The 20,059-nt window shown below is 35.8% G+C and overlaps 1 long non-coding RNA gene across 1 annotated transcript in view; it reads left to right on the top strand.

Annotated features, from left to right (window-relative positions):
* The window catches only part of LOC118656014, a 43,998-nt gene extending 25,289 nt beyond the window's left edge, over window positions 1-18,709 (top strand). Inside the window, exons 2-4 of the long non-coding RNA XR_004967471.1 lie at window positions 14,674-14,858; window positions 16,997-17,062; window positions 18,621-18,709. This is a non-coding gene — a long non-coding RNA (uncharacterized LOC118656014). The remainder of the gene's footprint in view (window positions 1-14,673; window positions 14,859-16,996; window positions 17,063-18,620) is intronic.
* Window positions 18,710-20,059: the final 1,350 nt, after the last annotated feature.

Raw genomic sequence — 20,059 nt, 5'->3', positions numbered from 1 at the left:
GCTTGGGGATGTCCATTTTCCAGCGGGGAGCAGGCCTAAGCTGCAGTCTGACATCCTCAGCACTGCTGAGGAGGCAGGAGAGGCTCCCGCCACCACCACTGTGCTGTCAGCCATCAGCCTGGATTGTGGCTGAGCAGAGCTCCCCCTGTGGGAGTGCATTGACCACCAGGGGGCAGCTCCTGCATTGAGTGTCTGCCCCCTGGTGGTCAGTGTGTGTCATAGTGACCAGTCATTCCCAGTCATTCTGCTGTTATGGTCAATTTGAATATTACCCTTTTATTATATAGGATAGAGGCCTGGTGCACGGGTGGGGGCCAGCTGGTTTGCTCTGAAGCGTGTCCCAGATCAGGGTGGAGGTCCGGCTGGGGTGCCTGGTCAGCCTGAATGAGGGGCTGAGGGCTGTTTGCCCCTTTCAGGGTGTGTGTGGGGGGGTCCCACTGGGGTGCCTGGCCAGCCTGGGTGAGGGGCTGATGGCTGTTTTCAGGCTGGCTACACCACCCCCAGTGACCCAAGCTCCCAGCCTCTCCTTTTATTCTTTTTTATTTTTTTTTTCTGGGATTTATTTATCTTCTATAATTGAAACTTTGTAGCCTTGAGTAGAGCCAAGGGCTGGCTAGGGCAGGTGGGAAGCTCGGCTTCCTCCATCACCAGGCACAACCCAATCCTCCTGCTCAATCCAGCTCCATGGCCACCGCCATCTTAGTTGGGTTAATTTGCATACTTGCTCCTGATTGGCTTGTGGGTGTGGCTTGAGCATAGCGGAGGGATGGTTAATTTGCATGTTTCTCTTTTATTATATAGGATACATATATTTGAGAGTTTAAGCATACAGTGCTATTTAAAACCATGGAACTGTGTAAAATCACCAAGGTATGGGGTATAGCTGGAAAAGGGAAGGTCAAAGAATGACCTTTAAATCATGAGGCATGGGAGAAGAGGATGAACAAGTAAATGAGACAGAAATGGAGGCACTAGTTAGGAGGAAAACCAAGAGACTGTGACCTAGAAACCAGGTGAAAGAAGTGTCTCAAGGAAGAGGGAGTAATCAACTCTGTCTATTGCTGGTAAGTCAGGTGGGACAGGAATTTGGAATTGATCTTTGAACTTACTATTACACAGTTGTGATCAAAGAGAGGAATCTGGTAGCCATAGTAATGGTGGTGGTGATTCAGACTAGGGTGAACTGAAAAGAGAATGGGAGGAGAGGAAGTGGACATATAGAAAAGTTTGTTGAGGAGTTTTGCTGTGAAGGGAACAAAAATTTAAAAAAATAAATAAAAAAGAGCTTGTTTTAAGATCTGAGAAATAATATTATAATACTCAGAAATAGAATAATAATAATTATTATAATTTTCCATATGTTAATGAAAAAAGCCTAGCTAAGAGTAAAAAATTGATGTTACAGGAGGAAGTGAGGAGCAGAATTCCTGGAGCTTTGTCCTTGAGTAAGGAAGGAAGATGAGAACTTGTGTGAAAGTCAGATTTTAATTGAGAAAAGAACTTGGAAACTGCATGAATGACATCAGGCAGGAAGGCAGAGTATGTGAGTACATACACTGGTAAATGTAGAAGGTGGATTCTTTAGAGGTTCTTTTCTGATTGCTTCCATTTTTTTTGTGAAGGGAAAAGATATGTCATCAACTGAGAGTGAGGACAGGGGAGAGAGTGTTGAGGTTTGAGGAGTGAGAAGATGTGAAATACTTGTCTAGGAGAATAGAAGTGTGAATATCCTGGAGATGTATTTAATGATTACATGACATCATTAAGGGCCCACTGCTGGCTATGAACAGGAATATAAAGTGAAACCAGTCAGCATGATGAGGTGTTGTTCCCTAGACAGATTCAGCTGTGTGTATGTGGGAGCAGAGGAGGAGGAGATTTGGATTTAACCAGAATGAAGAGAGAGGCAGAGGAATTAAAGGTATATGCAAGGAAATGATTATAAGGCTTGATCATGTAGGGTTTTTGTTTTTAAATTTCAGGTTAAATTTAAAGAAATCAATCAGAATTCTTATTTTTTAAACCAAGGTAATAGTCCCTACAAGTGGAATGATAATAATTATGTGATCATTAATAATTATATACCAAATAAAAATTCAATTTGAAATTTTAATTTTATTTAAGTTCAAATGTATCTATGAAGTTTCTTCATCTCATGTTTAGACCATCAATGAAATATCACCATTGTATTTCAGCAATTGATTATTTTGCATCTATACTCTGAATGGAAGCACTATTAACAACCATAGCAAGTAACGATGTTTAAAAATAAGCTCCGTGACTGTGTTTGAAGCATCTTATGGTTCAGAAAATATTTAAGGAAACTATTAGAATAGGAGAGAATAATAGATAACACATTAAACATGAATGTGTATTTTTTTAAAATTTATCTTTATTGTTGAAAGTATTATAGATGTTCCCCATTGACCCCCGCCACCCTGCTCCGGCCCCCACCCTCTGCCTTTATAGCACTATTTTCTGTGTCCATGGGTTATGCATTGATGTGTGTAAGTTATTCTTTTTGAAAATATATATGTTTTTGTTGTCCTTGCAGTATGGTCTATATTTGAAGTAAAATATTTAATTAATCTTACTTTATAAGATGGTACCTAATGGCTTCTTTTTATATAATTGATTAGAAACTCTTCTAACTTAGCCTTCTTACTGGTGCTAAAGGTAGTCTATTTCAACATAATTATATTGAAAAGGCTCTTAACCTGATGTATGTAGGCATCCTCATATTGTTTGCAAAAATGTTCTGTATGTGTGTACTTATAGACACCCCTGTGGGTAGAGATTCCAACCTTTTATAAGCTTCTCAAAGGGATCTTTGACCCACCCTAAAATAGTAGTGAGAATTGACAAGTTCATGATAAAGGGGATATATTTGTTCCTATCATCTAAAAAGGAGTACTTCTATTGCATTCTTAACTGTATTACACAGAGTAAAAATTTGTCCGTAGTAGTTCTAATTTGCATATGATAAAATTGGGTTGCTGGGGGGAAAAGTGAATATACTCAAATCACCCAGAAGGCAACAGTGTCAAACACAAAACTACATTTTAAAAATTCCCTCTCCAATGGACTAACCAGGAGCATGCAGTTTTTCAGCTGTGAGCAATTGGCTACTGATAACCTTGTTCATTAACAAATCAAGCAGCTGTTCAGATCTTCAGAAAAGCCCCCATGTTGTCCCTAAATACTCCAGTACAAAATCAGTGTAAACCAATTAAGTTACACGACAGGAAAAGCATCAGATGTATAACTGATGATTCACTTAACCTCATCTCACTCTTCTTTTTCGCTTTCAATAATCATCAGCCTCCAGAAAATGATAAGCTTTTACATCAAACTTGCATTTCAGAGTGAATTCTACTATTTAAAGAGAAACATACATTTTAGAAATCTTTTAAAAATTTTTAGTGGCTACCTGATCTTTAATTTTTTTATTGGAAAAAAATTTAAACCAGTGACTGAAAGTAGTCTATGGCCCCCCAAATTTTATTATTTATGTTAGAAAACACTGTTTGCATTTTAAAAAAATTATATTATGATGGAAGAAATAATGGAGATATCATTATTTTCAAATTATATTATTGTGATTAAATCAAAATAGTTAGATATACTCAGTTCACATAAGGTATGTTGAAAGAAATTTAAATTAGGACTTAGGGTTGTGGAAAATTCAATAAACAAGATTGTCCATATTATTTATTTTTTCACATAAATGGAATATAGGATATGGTCTACCCCAGCCTTTATATCTATTAGTATTTTAGAAATGATTCACTTCAAAATTTATTATGCATGTGAAATGATTTTACTCATAGCTTTTTATTTCATCTATATAATCTATTTCTTATTCTCTTTTGTTTGGATAGTATCAAAATTGTGGTAAATATTAATCTTAAAATCATAGAACTTTTATCCCTTCAAAGGACTCTTAAGGACCCTGGGTCCAACTTCTTTATTTTACTTTCTCAATAAAAACTCATTAGGAAAATAATCCTATTTTTCACATTCATTTCTAAAAGAAACACAGATTTCTAAGCTCTCATCCAGCCCAGCTCTCTCAATGAAAGGAATGACCTTGAATTGAACTGTAGAAAGTAAATGTAAGGAAAGTTTATTGAAAAACTTTAGTAAGGATACAGAAGATTAATGCATATATTTGTGTTGGACACCCTTCCCTATGCTGTATAGTCAAAGTGATGGAATCATGTTATTTATTATATTTTTCAGATCATTTACAATGTTAATTTATATGAGTTTGATACCGCTTTTGTCTTTTAGTTGTGTGTTATTCTGAGAAATCCCTGGGGAAGCAAAGGATTTATATGCTTTGTGTACATGTTCTGCAGACTAAGCGATCTGGCATAATTATTTTTGGCACTAGCTGATTAAAACATCCAATTTAACTCATGATCAGTAAGATTAAACCTTTTTAATATACCTCAAAAGTAAATTATCATTTACTACTCAAACATCCCTTTCTGCACATGTCCCCAATAAAGCTGTTCTTTTTTTCATTAATGTGCCTTTTAAGGAGAATTCCCTTTTATTTCTTCCTTTGGGCAAAACTGCCTTATCCTTTATAGAGAGGTAGGAACAAAGATGAGATGGAGACTGACTAGATAAGTACGTAGGTTTCTAACGTTATACCAATTGCAAGTCTGTATTTCTGTGGTATTTTGTACAGATTTTCTGTTCAAGAAAACATGTCCTGGCTTTGTGTTTATTTGATGTACAGACAAATGGGAACAGTTAAAAGGAAATATTTAAAAAAATCACTTACATGACTTGGAAAAAAACTGTCATTTTTTAAAATTTATTTTAAGTTAGTTACTTTTAAAAACTCAAGGGTTACATTTCAATCCTGCAGTGCAACCCATTTAACAGAAAATGCAAAACACCTTTCAATATTCCAACAATTGGAAGGAAATAAATATTCCCAGAGATTAAAAAAGCCTGACATGATACTAAATTAGAATAATTGCAACTTGCAGGTCCTCTAAGGGTCTGCTGAAGATCCTTACAGTGCCTCATCATTGTAATGAGAGAGGAGGAGAGTAAACTGTAAAAGATAACATGCACTGGTTAAGTTAGGGCTTCCTGAAGCTTTGAAACTGACATAGGTGTAAGCACCTCACACTGAGGGAGGTAGGGGGGAAATCAGATTAGTAAATCCTCCTGTGAGGATGTTAGAGGGTTATTGTGTGCAAACGTCGTGGTTACTGCTTTTTATGCATGGTATTAACATCAAATGGAACAAGAATTATGGAGGAGGGCTTTAGATAGAAAATAGGTCAAGTCAATGCCATAAATACCCTGTCAGAATTTTGATCCAGATTTACAAATCCTTCACCAGATTGCTAATAAGCCTGCAGCCCTGCATGTAAATATTTGAACAGTATGAAAAATGCATCTGAGTTAAACAATAATACTATGCCTCAAATAGGTTGAATTGTTGTCTACTAAAATGTTGTCATAAACCAGGCAGAAGGGACACTTTTCTGGAATACATGGTAGATAGTCCAAAAACCCTGCCAAAAGTTGTTTCCTAAATTGTCAGAAAATCAAAATCTCAAAGTTGAGTAAATACAGCAGTTGGTTACACAGAATCTAAGAGATAGAAGAAATAAGCTTACCAAAACTTTGCATAGATTTCCCATTCTGTAAGAACTCGGGAGTCTGGGAAATACTAAGGAAAAATTTGGCCACTTCTAAAAATATCTTTAGAATTACTTTATACATTTGGTGGTCTCCCCTCCAAGAAATATTCTGGGCATGGGAAAATCTTGAGGAGCCAATAATAAATGCGAGGGTTTTTTATTAGCCACGTTTGTGCCAGTACTCTGGACCTTAAGGGCTGTATACATGCCTAAGCTCAGTGGACAAACATTCTCTCCATGTTTCCATGTCACATAAAATTAGAGAATAATTTACTGTTGAACTACAACTGATGAATCCCTGGGTTAGTGCATTAGTTTCAACAGTTATTAAAGCTTGTGTAAGACCTATCCCATTTCCATGTACCATTGAAACTAATTTGTGGTCTTGATTTCCTGCCCCTGCCCCCCGGCCTCCCCCGCTAATTTTTTGACCAAATCTGAGACTATAAAGATTTCAAGTAAAAACATTTGTTTAAAAAGTGAAAACATTGCCCTGACCGGTTTGGCTCAGTGGATAGAGTGTCGGTCTGCGGACTGAAGGGTCCCAGGTTCGATTCCAGTCAAGGGCATGTACTTTGGTTGCGGGTACATCCCCAGTGGGGGATGTGCGGGAGGCAGCTGATCTATGTTTCTCTCTCATCAATGTTTCTCTCTAACCCTCTCCTGCCCTCTCTGTAAAAAAATCAATAAAATATATTTTTTAAAAAGTGAAAACATTGCCCTAACTGGTTTGGCTCAGTGGATGGAGTGTCGGCCTGAGGACTGAGGGGTCCTGGGTTCGATTCCGGTCAAGGGCATGTACCTTGGTTGCGGGCACGTCCCCAGTTGGGGGTGTGCAGGAGGCAGCTGATCAATGTTTCTCTCTCATCGATGTTTCTGGCTCTCTATCCCTCTCCCTTCCTCTCTGTAAAAAATCAATAAAATATATTTTTTTAAAAAAGTGAAAACATTAATAATAATGTTCTACTTTCTCTCTTCTTGTTCTAGCAGTACAATGATTATACCAAATTTCTAATCTATTTACTTAATGTTAATTGATGAAATAATAATGGGCATCCTTTTCTAATAAGAAGCAAGTTCAATTATTGATCACACCATCTGTTACAAGACAATATTCTATCATTTTTCAAGTGTGTGATTTATTTTTAACTAAGAATGGAAACTTAACTTTGAGCATGGGAGAGGGTAAGCTTGTCGTGCTTCAATTTTCATCGATTGGCAACTTTTGGCACAGGTGCCAAAGAGAGAACAAGAATAAAGATCTCAAGCCTTGGTAGTTAGGGTCTGATCATAAGCGTTGTGGTGTAGAATTCATGGATTATTCATGTGTAATTACAGATAGCTATTGTGCTCCTTTAAATCATCCCTATGGCCCATTATGGCCCATAACAACTGAAATAGCAATTGTCATAGTAAGGTTGGGGCTCTGTCACAGAGTGTGGACTCTAATCAATAATGATGAATGGTAAAATTCTACATCAAGCAGTCCAAAGTCTGGCTGGCCCCTCCATAAATCTGTACAAACACCAAGCAGAGCAGCTGCAGGGTCTGGAAATGTAAAAGCCAACACTCGCCTACCCCCTACATGCATTTACCTCTGTAAAAGTAAAAAAGGGGGGTGGGAGGGAGGAGGAAAGGAAATGCTCAATACATCCATTCCAATAATTCACACGCTGTTAGGAGAATTTTCTTCCTATTTAAATGGGAGTGAACCCTAGGTTATTTTCAAGGTCAATTTCAGGTGAAAAGGGGGTCATCTAGAGGTCACTTCAGCTCCCATGCAGGTCAATACCGCCTCTTCACTTCCATAGCAGACAAGCTGCTCACACCCAATCAATCCACCAACGCTGCTGCTGCACCCAGCGTAATGAACAGTGAATAAATGTAGCCTATCATCACAAAACATGCTTTTTAAGTACCTTTCCTTTTCATGTAAAACCTCTCGCTGTCAAATTCTACATTCACTCATCCAGCAGTGAGTAGCAAAAGTGAGAAATCAGACTCTCATTGGGGTTGGTAAAAGGTCACAGCTGACAGACATGGAGGTTAAACTGCCGAGTTAAAATACTGTTCATTACCCACTGCAGCTTTTTGCTAACTACACTTCTTTGTGTTATAGTCAAGCAGTATATCAATATGCTCCTCCTCCTAATTTATTAGCGATTGTTGAATTGTGTGCGGTGGGGGCTAAAAGTGAAATTGATGTGTTGTATGTGGCATATATAAAATATATATAAATATATAGTTGCACTTGCTTTTGAATAATTTTAATTTCATATCTATTTGCACAGTCAGCATTGTGTCTACCTACTTGACATGCACCCTAATGATTAAGACAACAATTTCTAAAATCGGAAGAGACTGAGTAATCTGAATTCTAAAGGCCCAAGGTCAGTTGTTTGGAGACTTTTTAAAAATAAACAGATTTTCTTTTTCCTGAAAATTATTGTATATGAGACTTTTTAATATTTCTCAATCAAAAAACTTTGGTTAAATATATGAAAACCTGCAATTTACATCAAAACATGCAAAAATGTGTTAAATGTACACAACTCAAAATCTTATTAAAAATGATAAGATAGTCTTATGCTGACAAGGTTAGCACCTATCAAACACATTGTCAATCTAGAATACAATCTGTTATTTTTTTCAGAGAAGTGTGTAATACCTGCATTTTTTTTCATTAATCCTGAGGTAGTCAAAGGAATGCTTAATAGAGGTGAGTAATCACTGGAGTTTAAATGGAAACAGTACTTTTTTTAAAAAAATTCAGTTGACTAAATGAAATGGTTTGGTATGAAATCTGAATGGAATAGAACAATTTTCCAAAAGTGAAATTTTATTCTTTGATTAATTAACACGTAGGTGGAATTCCCTTTATTGAAATGCAGAGGCTTCGTATTTAAAGGTAACAATATGAAAACAAGTCGTAGAGTGTTCCAATACAGAAACACAAATCATGAATAAAATAAAGGTTTATTTACATGCTCTCTACAACAAAAATTTGACTCGACAAAATTACCACTATCTATTTACATCTTTAAAAATGCATTCTGAGATTTATTCTAGAAAATATATCCTTTCCCCCCCTTCTGTATGCCTTCTCTCTCAGTGGGACTGAAAATAAAATGTTATGACTTAAATCACAAGAGGCTAACATCATTTTTAGCAACAAGGGCTGCATAATTTCAAGACTATGAATGAGTGGCTGACTTTAACTAAAATGTTTCAGTTCTCTGCGTATATAGGTACATAAATAATTCAGAATTAATCCCTGCAGAGGGGACAATGGGAATCGTAAATTATCCATGTGCCGTCCTCAACATTAGAGGCAATGAACCTATAGTAACAAACTATGAGTGTTACTCATTACATACATTTCACAGACACCTTAACCTTTTGAATATTAATTTTCCTCTGCAGCTTGTAGCTAGGCAGTATCTTTTTTATTTTCTTTTTTATTTCCCTTCCCACTCCTCTTGGCTTCATTTCCTTCTCTCTCTCTTTTGTGAAATCTCCGAAACCATAGTGAAGCCACAGCTACTAAGTGGATACATTTGAAACACTGGAATATACTGATTTGTTACAGAGGGTTGCTTATCTTTTCCTTTTCTTTCTTACTTTCTTTTTGTTATTTTTTTTTGGTTTAGCTGCATGTTGTTCTGTAAAAACCCCTTAATATTATATGTAGTCCTTCTGTAGACTGTAAAGTGAGGCATAATAGTCAGACTGGCTTTACGAAGATAAACATGGTTGCAAATCCGGACCACTGTAATTCCACTGGGGTTGTCAGTGTCCTTTGATTTTCAGAAACATATATCAGATTTTTAACTAGGAAGATATTGCAGGATTATCATAATTTTCATCTGAAAATGAAAATAAAGTAAAAAAAAAGGGGATATGATTGCTCTTAATTATAAAATTTATTAGGTCTTTAGCTGTTAAATTAGGGCGTTTACTTTAAAAAAAGATTTAATGAGATAATAATTGCTATTCTCTTTTTATCTCTAAATTTACCCTCCTAGTTAAAAATGTTCTGATCAGCTTTATAGCACTTATTTTGAATGAAATAGAGAGTAAAGAAATATGTCTTTCTAGTATAATTCATTATGCCCCATTTCTATATATTGGATAAGATAAATTCATGTTTATCATGAAAAAGTTTTTATATTAAATAAAATTTATAAAATAAATATAAATACATATTTGCATGTATGAATATACATAAAGATAGAAACACATGCATATATGTATTATCTATAATAATGAAAGGGTAATATGCTAATTAGATCAGACATCTTCCAGATGTCATTCCAGACGTCCTTCCTGACAAAGGTGGGGCCTGAGGGAAGACAGCCCAGGTCCTGGGTGCCGGTGGGAAGCTGGTGCCAGCAACCAGGGGAAGGAAGGCCTACTCTTGCACGAATTTTCATGCATCGGGCCTCTAGTACATATATAAGATGCAAATATGTATTATATATATATATATATGAATTTACTAGTATATGAATTACAAATCCCAGCATTTATCTGACCTGTGCATAATGTAAGTTTTATTTTATTTTACTTTTTTTAAATCACCATTTATTCTCCTATATTCTCTCTCACCTCCCCTACAATCCTCTCCCCACAATCACCACACTATTGTCCAGGTCCATATATTCTTTCTCCTTTTTTTTTTCCCTTTGTTGCTCAATCCCTCCATGCCCCCTGTATCCCTTCCCCCACCCTGAGAAGTGTCAGCCTGCTCTCTACCTGTGAGTCTGTCTCTATTTTGCTTGTTAGATTCCACATATGAGTGAAATCACATGGTACTTGTTTTTCTCTGACTGGTTTATTTTACTTAGCATAATACTATCCAGGTCCATCCATGTTGTTGCAAAAGGTGAACTTTTCTTCTCTTTTATGGCCTAATAGTATTCCATTGTGTAAACGTACCATACCTATTTTATCTACTAATCTACTTATAGACACTTGGGCTGCTTCCAAATCTTTGTTATTATAAATAATGCTGCAATGAACATAGGAGTATATATATTCTTCAAATTAGTGTTTCAGGTTTCTTCGGATAAATTCCTAAAGGTGGAATTGCTGAGTCATAAGGCAGTTCCATTTTTAATTTTTTGAGGGACTGCCATACTGTTTTGCACAGTAGCTACACCAATATGCATTCCCATCAACAGTGTACATGGTTTCTCTTTACTCCACAACCTCTCCAAGACTTGTTATTTGTTGATTTATTGATGATAGCCATTCTGACAGGTGTGAGGTGATATCTCATTATGGTTTTAATTTGCATTTCTCTGATGATTAGTGACATCGAGAATCTTTTCTTATGTCTATTGGCCATCTGTATGTCCTCCTTGGAGAAGTGTCTATTCAGGTCCTTTGCCTATTTTTTAATTGAGTTTTATAACTTCCTTAACAAATTTTAGATGTTAACTCCTTATCAGATGTATCAGCGGATATGTTCTCCCATTCAGTGGGTTGTCTTTACATTTTGTTGATAGTTTTCTTTGCTATGAAAAAACTTTTAGTTTGAAGTAGTGCCATTTGTTTATTTTCTTCTTTTGTTTCCCTTTTTGTAGCAGATATATCAGAAAAAATATTGCTATGGGAAATATCCAAGATTTTACTGCTTATGTTTTCTTCTAAGATTTTTATGGTTTTGTGCCTAATATTTAAGTGTTTAATCCATTTTGAGTTTATTCTTTTGTATGGTGTAAGAAGGTGGTCTAGTTTAATTTTTTCAGACGTATCTGTCCAATTTTCCCCAACACCATTTATTAAATATCTTTAGCCCATTGTATGTTTTTCCCTCTTTTGTCAAATACGAATTGAATTTAAAAGTATGGGTCTATTTCTGGGCTTTCTATTCTGTTTCATTGATCTATATGTCTGTTTTTATGCCAGTACCATGCTGTTTTGATTACTATAACCTTTTAGTATAGTTTGATATCAGGTAGCATAATTCTGCCAACTTTGTTCTTCTTTTACAAGAGCACTATTGCTATTCAGGGTCTTTTGTGGTTCCATATACATTTTTGGAATATTTGTTCTACTTCTGTGAAATACACTGTTGGCATTTTGATAGTAATTGCATTGAATCTGTAGATTATTTTGGGTAGTATGGACATTTTAATGAAGTTAATTCTTCCTATTCATGAACTCAGTATATACTTCCAGTTAGTTATATATTCTTCAGTTTCTTTCTTCAGTGTCTTATAATTTTATGAGTATATGTCTTTTTTGTCCTGGAATAAATTTATCGCTATGTATTTTATCCTTTTTAAAGCAATTGTGAATAGGATTACTTCCCTTTCTGATAGTTCATTATTGGTGTATAAAAATGCAACTGACTTCTGTCAGGGCCATATGACTAGACATCCCATTGAGTCATCTTTATTCTTACTCTCCTGCATCATCCATGCTAGTTGAGAGAGTAACACTAGAGTGGTACAGCTTTTCTGATTTTTACATTAAATGTGAGCAGTGAGCATCAATCCTCTTTGTCCTTTGTTTTCCTAAACCTATTTGACTGTAGTTCTCTCCCTGCCTTCCTCTCCTCTCAATACTCTCTTGAATATCAGGACACTGGGTCCAACATGTAGGATAGAATTGCTCAGGGTACTTATAATAATCCCTCATGATGCCTTCAGAATTTGTAGAAAAGACTAATAAAGAGTGGGCATATTTATCTACCCAATCAATTATTAAGTTAAGGTGAGTTATCATTGTAACATTTTGTACTTCACAGTGAGATATGAGAGACATGTGGGATGGTCACCTCAGTGTGGAGTACAAGAGAATAGAGCACATTGTCTTTTTGTAGACGATAAGAGAGCAGGGGGAAGAGCAGGTACTTCTGCGAGTTACCTCAGCATACCCTTGAAATGTACAGAGTAGTAAGAAATGATTTCAAAGTGAGGAAACCAACTCAGAAGAGTTCCAAGTTATAATTTTCTCAGGATCCCTTAGTCCAGAGGAAACTAATTTCTTTAATTCCTAGTTTGCATAGAGGGTTCGTTTTCAAAGATAGCCAAACTATGACTTAGCGGGCAGAGGTCTTGTGAAACATAAGTGTGTACTTTCTCATAAAATTATCCCCATTCTGAAGGAAAAGAAAGGAATGAGTGAACATATATCCTGGTTATTCACTTTCATCATTTTTCCTCCCCAGACTCAAATACATGGATATAAGTGCTGGGTATCCATTTTTCATATCTTCCATTAAAAGTTAGTAAATTAAATTAAGAGCAAAAAGAGGAAACAAACAGTTATAAGCAAACCTGCTATTTAGTGACATTGCATAAGCAAAAAATTTAGTAATCTGGTTAAAACATCCTTACAATACTTCAAACTGAGTGATCCTGTTATAAGTGGACCTGAAGGGGGTGAAAAATTGCAATGTCTTTTATCAAATTAAAGTTGTGAAATATTGTATTTTCAAATCATTAAAATTTATATACACGTTTAAATCAATGCCATTCCCATGAATAGGACAACCAGAGTAATTTGGAATATATAATGAAGACAATATTGCCAAAGGACTATTTCTGTATATAGCGTGAAATCAATACACCAATGTTCTAGCCATTTTCAGTATTTTGCACACAGCGCATGCTAAATAAATGTTTGCTGAATCACTTTAGAAACCCATCCCTCCCATACCCATATCTTCCCACAAATTATTTCTTCCTGAAGGATTTTAGGAAAGTCCCTAAGGACATACCCTCCTTTGCAATATGGTCTATTGGCTAAAAACATGATAATATAACCACATAATAAGTAAAATAATGCAATAATCTTCAAATACATGGCAGAGTTTATGTAACTGGTAATACAGTCGTTTTTCTGAAAATTATACGATTAGATACAAGAATGTGCGTACTGAGACCATAAATCTGCTTAAGCATCTGAAGGTGAAAGTGATATCACAGAGATGAAAATATATATTTTAAAGATACAGAGGCTGGTGGCATAGAATGAGGTGTTTACTGATTTCTCAATTTTGGCATGCATCACTGTTGTTCCATTTAGAAGCTATACAATGACTACCATCAACTACTTAAAACTTAATTGTCCTGTAAAAGTAAATATCCAAATTATTGTATTGTAGAGAAATGGGCAAAGTAATATTAACTTAAATCATTATAGAAACATTGATCACAGCCATGAAAAATATAGAGACTGATAAAAGTACCTGTTTCTTTCCTTATATAATTGTTAAAATTAAACTCTACTCAAAATACAAATTACTTAGCAATGCAGATGCAAAACAAATCTAGGTGATGTTTTCTAGTGTATTAATGCATGCTTAACATAGTGGAAATATTATTAAATTTAACATTAGAATAATATTTTTTGTGATAACATTATATGAAATTAACAAAAATATTCATTCTTTTAAAAAATCAAACTTCTTTAAAAAGAAAAATATAACTTTAAAAATTTTATAGTGTGACATATAACCACTAGGATATTTCTAAAAATGGTATGCTTAACACCAAATTTTGCCATGTTCCACATTTACCCTTGTAATCTCATGATCTACCATGATCGAACAACGTGCCCCAGGCTATTGCTTCTCTGAGATGGTATTTCTGGGAATGACTTTATATAATACTATCAGACATATTACTGCTGCCAACACTTGGTAATAGTGCATAGAGAAATGGCTGACTTTATTGTAAGGACTAGTCAAAACTATTGGAAAATGTTAAAATTTAGAGGCTCCAGAAGTTTAACTCCTCCAATTCTTATGTACACATACACATAAGCACACACGTGTTACTCCAAGAAAATACACGTCCATAGGTCTAAAACTATATTATATATGGGAGTACAATTCATTGAATGATTTCTATGTTAAAAATCCTGTATGCAGTATATGTTTCTCGAGGTACTCAGAACTTTGAAGATTCTTCACAAAATTAATACCAATTCTACTCTACCAATGTTAGTGTTATAGAACATCCACATTATACATTTTTTTTTCTAGTGCCTGATTTCTGAAGACCTTCACAGGTTTATTTGAATTCTCCTTTCTTAAAGCCCATGGAAGGACTGAATGATTGAACAATACCTTAAAGTAGAGGAATCAACCACAGAGAACCGGATGAAGCAGTTTATCTACTCAATAGTTTCCATAACCAGCTTTCGGACAGAAAGTTGAAAATATAGCAGGTAAAATAGCTATTGGGGGTATTTTTTCAGGTGTCATTCAGGAGATAGAAAAAAACCAATGCTAATTTATTGAGCTAATAAAGAACCCAAGATTAGTTGAAATTTCAGTGTAAAATATCTGGATTCTAACAAATTCTTCAGCTTTAAATTAGGTAATAGTAACTGTCAATAAACTCAGTGGACTTAGACTATACATTCCTTTATAGAAGAAATTTTATCTTCATAATGGTTATCCATTTTATAGTAGACATTCAATTCATATCAGCTAAATTGATGAATATGTGCATGAATGATTGAATGAATGAATGCTTGATTTTTTCCAGTTTATCATCAAATTATAAATGCTTTAAAGTTTCACCTCAAAGGCACATTCTACTAAACAACATAATGTGAAAATAAAATGAGTAATGTTATAATACATGCCATATTTTTAAAGGGTATTCATTCAAAATAAATTTCTGCCTCAGAAATTTGAATCAAATTAGTTTTATCTTTTCTTAATGTTGTAATTCATACATTGACTTTCAAATATTTCATTTATTTGGGGGACATATTTTATTTTTATCAATATTGCTATAAATTTATGTTAAAATTAAACCTAGAGTACTTTTTTCCCAAAGAAAACTCTAAGTAAGTAGAAAACCATTGTGTGGATTATCTGGTGAAAGAGAATTTTAAAAATCTATACTTGAATATTTATTTATGTTAAACTAGAGGCCCGGTGCACAAAAATTTGTGCACTTGGGGGGGAGGGGGGGGTCCCTCAGCCCGGCCTGTGCCCTCTCGCAGTCTGGGACCCCTCGGGAGATAACGACCTGCTGGCTTAGGCCTGCTCCCAGGTGGCAGAGGGCAGGCCCAATCCCTAGGTGCAGCCCCTGGTCGGGCTCAGAGCAGGGCCGATTGGGGAGTTGGGGCGCCGCCCCGTCATGCACAGAGCAGGGCAGATTGGGAGGTTGCGATGCTACCCTCAGTAACGCTCAGGGTAGGGCCAATTGGGGGGTTGGGGCACCGTCCCCTGTCACACTCAAGGCAGGGTCGATGGGGAGGTTGCGGCGCCACCCCCTGTCACGCACAGAGCAGGGCCAATCAGGGGGTTGGGGCGCTGCCCCCGTCACACACAGAGCAGGGCCCATCAGGGGTTTGGGGCACTGCCCTCTATCACCCACAGAGCAGGGCCCATCAGGGGGTTGGGGCAGCGCCACTCTCACACTCAGGGCAGGGCCGATGGGGAGGTTATGGCTCTACCCCATCACACACAGAGCAGGGCCCGTGGGGGGGGGGGGGTTGGGGAGCTCCCCCCTATCAGGCACAGAGCAGGGCTGCTCAGGGGGTTGGGGCCCCACCCCCTGTCACACACAGAGCCACAGGGCGATCAGGGGTTTTGGGCACTGCCCCTGTCACGCTGATCCCGGTGCCAGGAGGCATATTATCCTTTTACTATATAGGGTAGAGGCCTGGTGCATGGGTGGGGCTGGCTGGTTTGCCCTGAAGGGTGTCCTGGATCAGGGTGGGGGTCCCCACTGGGGTGCCTGGCCAGTCTGGGTGAGGGGCTGAGGGCTGTTTTCAGGCTGGGAGTGACTGAAGTTCCCAACCGCTCCTTTTATCCTTTTTTTTTTTTATTCTGGGCCAGCTTTACCTTGAGGCTTGGCTCCAGCTCTTAGGCCTCCGCAGCTGAAAGTAGGTTTCTGGTCTTTGCTTACAATGTTGCGAATCTGCTGGCTGAAGTCCGGCGGTATTTGTTACAATGTTTCTTAAACTGCCTGCTCAGAGGCCTGCAGCCGCAGGCGGGGAATGTTGGTTTCCTCTGTCACTGAGGCAACCAAGCCTCATGTTAGTTTCAAGCTGCCTGGCTGCCGGCCGCCATCTTGGCTGACAGTTAATTTGCATATCTCCCTGATTAGCCAATGAAAAGGGTAGCGGTCGTACACCAATTACCATGTTTCTCTTTTATTAGTGTAGATAAGCACAAGAGAATTGTGTGCTTAAAAATAATAATTCAAATGAACCCACTTGACTAGGACTAACAGATTACATGGTTTTCCTTCTTAACAAAAACAACCCTTTGATATACCATAGTCCAATTATTCAATTTTTGCTTGCTGACTAATTATGGAAACTACTCATTTCTTGGCCTCCAGCATAGATGATGCATGTCTACAGGGTGACACAAAATCTGTCACTATCTATGGCTGTTTAAACTCAATGTAAGTATTTTTGGAAAACAATAAAATAAATAGTTCAGAAATTCCTGCATTCAACATGTTAAAGAGATGCATCATTTCTGATATGTGAGCCTTGGTTCATATCCTCCTTTAGATAAGGTTGTGTGATATGCTTTTCCCTCCCTCTGGGACAGTCAAGAACACAGAATGATAGCAATTGGAACATAACTATAAACATGTTTTCTCATAATAAAAGCTGCTGTTTAAGCTATCAGTGGAATTAGAATTAAATTGGGCCAATAGCTCATATTTTTAGAACTATTATTTGAGAAATTATATCTATTTCTTTCCTATGTGGCACAAAATGGATATTGCAGAGTAACAAATTGAAATTAAGCTTCTCAAATGTCCTCTGAAGGAGATGAAGATTTAGAGCCAAAATAAGCTCTTCAAAAAATGTGTTTTAAATATTATAGAGAGCATTATTGAGATGGTATGTCTGGAATGCTTTCCATGTATTATGAAATCCTGTGCTGAATATAGTTATTAAAATTTTAAGCAAGTTTCATAGCAACCATCTCTTATAGAATATGAAGCTCAAGGATGCAGAGTTATTGGATAAGAGATAAAGATTTTAGAACATGTTCCCACTTTAACTTAAATATTTACCTAGAAGAGATGGTCTTTGTATTTTTTGATGGAATAGCTGTTCTCGCTAATTTTGCTTCTTTTTCCAGTAGTCCTCACTGAATTGTTTTAAGAACTTCAGGAGAAGTTAGGAGCTTACTAACTTAGCTCATGAAAATTATGACTGTATTTTAAAGACAATAGTCTCAAGTTAAAAATCATACTTTTTATTTACCTATGTAGACTACTTACAGAGTATAAATGTAAAAGAAATTGGTGATAGCTATTTGTTGTTTATTATTTTTGGTGGATAATATCAAAAGTTAAATAAATAAATTCCCAGAATTCTTTATCACCCTCTATATTAATAAAAAAAAAAAAACCCAAACACAACATTTTGTGAAATCAAGAGGGCAATATTTTGAGAATCATGTTTAATTTGAAACAATGGATCATTTTAAATATAGAAATGTTAGGTAACGCTAACAAGATTTAAATAATTAGAACTCAAAAACAAATCCTAATTGGGCATTTTTACAGCCAGGAAATATATATATATATATAATTTTTTTTCTACAAGTGTTTAGTTGCCTCTAAACTAAAGAGGGGCATGGATAAATACCATTATAGGAATTGTATTGCCTTGTAGAAACACATTCCCTGATATAGCAATAGAAGAAATACAAGGGCTAGAATGTTAATTGGTTGGATTACATTGTGTAGTGCATAAATTACAATTACTTATATCATAATAAGTATTAAAATGACTATGCAAATCTTAAATAAGGGGGTATGTATATATAAATTAAATCACAACATAATTCTGCCCATTACATGTTAGCTAAATTGAATTTTTAATGTTTTATCAATAGGGGATATTTTAGGCCATTTGAATTCTTATAAAACTGATAGAGCATCAATTAGATTTCCTGGATGAAATTCTCTTGTTATTTCCTTTCACTTTATATTTTAGGCAAAAGAAAACTTATTGAGCTGTGAGCGGCGGGTGCCATGATAGGAAATCCAACTGGAGAAAGACCCTACTATTAACATCAGTTGGATCATAAAATAAATAGGTATGCAGGGGTAAATCCCAGTCTTTTGTTAGTTTTGTGCCTTGACTTCATTTTATCCATAGCATCTATTAATACTTGATGTATTCTGTCTTCTCCAACTAGATAAGAACTGCATCTGTTTATTTGCTTATGGATCCTCAGAACTTGGTATGTAACAGACTTTGAATAAATATTTGTGGAATGAAATATTTGACATTAAAATTCATATAGATGCATTTATGAAAATGTCTATGCTGTTATAAGTGTAGAAAAGATTGATATCTATCACTCTCAATGTTTGCCATAGGATATCTCTCTTATATTTCTTTCTTTTTCATTTATATTTATTAGTATATAGATGACTTCATAGAGTTTTAATCTCTAGTGTGTGTGACTTCTGGATGTGATAGTTCTGTAAAGACCATCAGAATTACTTTATTTTCAAAATAGAAACAAGGATTGCATTTAGTTTAGCTATTCCAAGTGAGAATAAAATGCTTGTTTAGATTTGAAGCAAAAAGAGAAATGCCTAAAGACACAGTAAGATTTGGGACACTAGGTGATACAATTTACTTTGATTTAAATGCTTGTAATATACAAAAAGCTACTTATAATTTTAGCTCAGTAACTCTATCATTGATACTTAACACTCATTTATAAATAACTGGAGACTACATACTAATCAATATCTTTCCAAAACATAAATTTCTTATACTTTTTGGTATGGTCATGTTTTCTTTGCCAGTATTTAGAATGTCACCAGATAATCTTTTTTGAACTTTGGCAATAAGGAATGAAACCTCTCTTCTCACTTTATTTAAAATTTTAAAAGAAAATAGCCCTGACCAGTGTAGTTCATTTGAGCATCGTCCCATGCACCAAGGGGTCGCTGGTTTAATTCCTGGTCAGGGCACATGCCCCTGTTGCAGGTTTGATCCCCAGAAGGGAGCATTCAGGAGGCAGCTGATCAATGTTACACTCTCACACCAATGCTTCTTTCTCTTCCTCTCCCTTCCTCTCTCTCCAAAATCAATAAAAACATATTAAAATATATAAATAAATAAAAATTTAAAGAAAGCAAACTTCTGTGAATTAAAAAAAAAAAGTGACTTCCTTAAGAATCCCTCTAGGATTGGTTCCACAAAATAGATACCTTAGCTAATAGTAAAGGTATAGTATTTTACTGAATGGGTTTTTTTTCAGTTTTGTAAAAATTGTGCTCCAGTTAAAAAACTTTGAAAGTACCCACAAAGTACTAACTAAGCCTCTTAAAACATAAAGTTTTAATTGATATTTTATGAGAGAAAATATTAGAACATTTTTTCACTAAATTTTACTAATTCATTATGTCATATTA

This window comes from Myotis myotis, unplaced genomic scaffold (assembly GCF_014108235.1).
Source record: "Myotis myotis isolate mMyoMyo1 unplaced genomic scaffold, mMyoMyo1.p scaffold_m19_p_5, whole genome shotgun sequence".
In the NCBI taxonomy this organism is placed as follows: Eukaryota; Metazoa; Chordata; class Mammalia; order Chiroptera; family Vespertilionidae; genus Myotis; species Myotis myotis.
The sequence above is the reverse complement of the archived record's forward strand: the minus strand, read 5'-3'. Positions and strand labels throughout refer to the sequence as shown.